We start from the raw sequence: 3,502 nt of genomic DNA, 5'->3' as shown, positions 1-3,502 counted from the left end.
TAATCTAATTTTAATCTATGAGACTCATTCTTCACTGGTGGCTTGTTGGCGTAATGTGTTCCTTAATTTCACAGGATAGTTTGAATTATATCCTCTCCCCAGGTTACATTCCGATAAAACTATCATCATAGCCTAGCCTACCTTAAACATGCTTAGAACACTTACATTAGCCTGCAGTTGAACAAAATCATTATTAGTTTTATTGCTTTTTTAATTGCAAGTAGAAAAAATGAATAAGCTTTTTTTGTTGACGCGAGTAAAGCTGTTTTGCATTGATAAATTCCTGAAGCTTCTGTCTATGCTTAACCCAGAGAAACACTGCAGCGTGTGAACATTTTGCACGTAGAAGTCCGCTCCCCAGAAGCTTTCGCAGATTCACACTCTGTTCTCCGTCTGTTGCTGTGAACCCCTGTACTGACTGACCAGAGATATTGGCCTGAATTATGGATGTGAATATGAGTTCATTCTCTTGAATGAAACATCACCATGCTCTGGTCGTTACACAACAGATGTTATCTGTCCAAGTAAATAGTTTAAGTATAACTACAGCAGGTGGGTTATAGCACATAGACAGGGCTGATTGCAAGTGTGTGTTTTGAATTTTAAAAGCTCGATGTCTCACAGATGTGTGTAAATATCTGCTTGCTGGCTGTCACACCAACACTGATACAAGGTTCCAAACTGGGTGAATTCTCATTCAGTGTTGCAATTCTGCCTGTTTTTATTAATCTTTGGCAGGACATTTTAAGCACATAAAGCTAAAATTGCAAAGTTTAGCCATCTGAGGCCTTTTTAACTGTCAAAAATAATAAAGGTTCAGTTGGTTGCTGGATGCTCAGATTTGCTGTTTTGTGAGAATGAAGTGGCCATTTTAAGGCAAATCTAACCATTCCCCCCAAATCCCATGCGATCGCAACGTTGCTGTTTTCCGGGCTGCGCCGGCTTGTTTGGAGCCCAGACTGACTGACAGCTACAAATCGGCGCAAGGAAGATGATGCCTCTTCAGTGCTTCGGACCAGATGGTCGCGATAATTAACATACTGCGGTTTCCATCACAAGGGAAATCACTGACAAGAGGTCCGTCACATTAATAACTTAAAGTAGCTGTTGAGGTATATTGGAGTCCGTTCATAATTTGATTCTGAAATGACACTGATTTGGTATGATCCTAAGAAATGTCAGGTTCTATTTTAGAAACATGTTTTACAGATGTTAAAATATCTAAATGTAGAAAAAGATTGCTTTATTTGTCAGTTTTTTTTCAGAATATTTCACTAGTGCAACTTCTCAAGACTCCATTTAAATGAATAAAATGCCCAAGTGTTGTAATGGAATAATGCTGAACTCACAAATAGCTATGAGAAGGCATGATGCAGAAAGGTTGGCTTGAAATAGGGGCATGCTGGTTAACTGGCCAAAAATCCAAAATACTCCTTTAAACATCTACATACATGACAATTCCACATTTTTACTGCTTTGAAAAAAGTGTCCTGTGAGGCAGAAATTGCCGGAATGTGGAACACAAAGGGATAGTTTGATTATTAGCTGTTATAATTTATCTACGAGAGCAGCACTGAGGACAATACAGGCCTTCTGTGGTATACGAGATCTCATAGTCATCATCAATCGCACCGCTTCTTTCAAAGCTAGCATGTTAGCCTAATGATTTCTGTAGAGGAGCTCTGATCTAGGTCAGCGCTCACGTATAATAGGTGTGAATACGTCTTTCTCAAGGCCTTCACAGCTTGTTTATCGTTTTTTTTTTCTTTTCATTTTTACACCCCGACTTCAGCCATTTTGGATGAAGCCGCGAAGCAGCAAAGCTTTGTGTTCGCAGCCTGACGGGCTCCTTCAGAGGCCCGCGGTCAATCGAGGCCCGGAAGGAAGCGGGCGTCATGTCTTCCTTTCACATGAAAAGTCAAATTTCACCTGCGCCAGTGTTAAAAGCCTCCAGAAAAGCCGGCCTCAGCGCTAGTGGGCATGTTGTAAAATTAACAAACACTTCTGAGTGTTTCTTCCAAATTTTCCCCAAGAAGCCCGTGCGACGTGACCGGTCACACAACTTCTTGGCAGGATGTTTAGAATAATAAACAAACCGGCGAACATTCCTGAGGCAGACCCGTAATTATCTTTCAGGAGAGCATTTGGAATGCATTACACTTAATAACGCAACACAAAGTTTGAAATGTCAGGCGCAAGTTGGCATTAATTACTGGGAAGTTTGCTTAGAAACAAAATCTTTGAGCAACAAGATTCTTTCTGAAAGCATAACAACATGATGGAATGTATAGCAATAATAATACCAAGTTGGAGGCGGATGTCTTTAAGGTAATTTACAGGTAGAATATTAGCTGAATGAATTAACGAAGTATAATGTCCATGAAAGTGATTTTTCTCCTGGTAGAAGATGAGCGTCGTTACAGACGCCTGCCTCGTTATGCAACATCAGCAGCACTGCCTGAAGACCAATGATCTGCTGTTTCCAGGGTGAATGATGGACACTTTCGCTGGCAGTGTGCGATTGGCCGGGGGCCAGGGCCAGTCAGGTGTGTGTAGCCTAGGAGGGAGTCGGGGGAGACGCCGGGTGGGGTGGGGGGGTTACCGTGACATCCAGCCACGCCTGTCCTTCTGGTTCCATGGGGATGAAATGAGCACCGTAATAATCTGAATATTTGGACTGTTTTTTGAATTCGTAGATGAAATATAAAATACATGTACTTGTAAATGTACAAAATATAGATGGAACATTCAAATATTTTTCTGTTTGTATTTAGTTATTATTTATTTACTGCTGTGTTGATTTCTGAGTTTGCCGGCTTGATGTAAGGAACTGCTGTGAATTGAGATTGAAGGCTTTATGATTTTTTTCTGAAACACAAAATCCTAGTTTTCACAAAATGGTTCCTGGGGGCAGCGTTTGTAGCAAGACACCCCTGTTGGTCAAGGCTGCGGGCTCCTTTAAGCCAATGGATCCAGCCGGAATAAGCAAACAGATGTCTGAGAGTGCGCCCACCACCCACCCCCATCTCCCGTCTGCCAACGTACCCCGAAGCCCTGGAGGACAACGGCCAACGACGAGCAGAGACGTGATACTCTCTGCACCAGCAGTCCAGCCTATGATGTTCTAACCGGGGGAGGGGGCTCACAAACGTTGTTTTGTTTAAAACAACACAAAACACAAAATGCTGCACAAAAAGAATATTCAGATTAATCTTGGTGGAGGAGGGGGGACAAAACTGACTCCACCCTCTCCTTTGGAAGAGACAAGATGAGGACAGACCAGAAAATGGGGGGCGGGGGGGGTACTGGGGGGGGGGGCATTATCCCCAGAGTATCACTTGCATTTGATCTGAATTCCTTTTAAAGCATTTCTGGGGCCAAGATGCAGCATCGCACCCTTGTCCATTTCGCCACGGTCTGACTGCAATGGCGCGCGCAGAAAGGATTTGCCTGCTTCCTTTTTGTCTCAGCTTCAAACTGCTACAATGGGAAGTGACTCAAA

General features: G+C 42.8%; 1 long non-coding RNA gene across 1 annotated transcript; it reads left to right on the top strand.

Moving 5' to 3' along the window:
* The first annotated feature begins 332 nt into the window (after positions 1–332).
* Positions 333–3,270, top strand: LOC125749290 (uncharacterized). Its single transcript, XR_007399837.1, has 3 exons — positions 333–1,077; positions 2,405–2,546; positions 2,888–3,270. It is a non-coding gene; the product is annotated as an uncharacterized LOC125749290 (long non-coding RNA).
* The last annotated feature ends 232 nt before the right edge of the window (positions 3,271–3,502 follow it).

This window comes from Brienomyrus brachyistius, chromosome 9 (genome assembly GCF_023856365.1).
Source record: "Brienomyrus brachyistius isolate T26 chromosome 9, BBRACH_0.4, whole genome shotgun sequence".
NCBI classification, from domain to species: domain Eukaryota; kingdom Metazoa; phylum Chordata; class Actinopteri; order Osteoglossiformes; family Mormyridae; genus Brienomyrus; species Brienomyrus brachyistius.
This window is presented reverse-complemented; position numbering and strand designations above follow the sequence as displayed.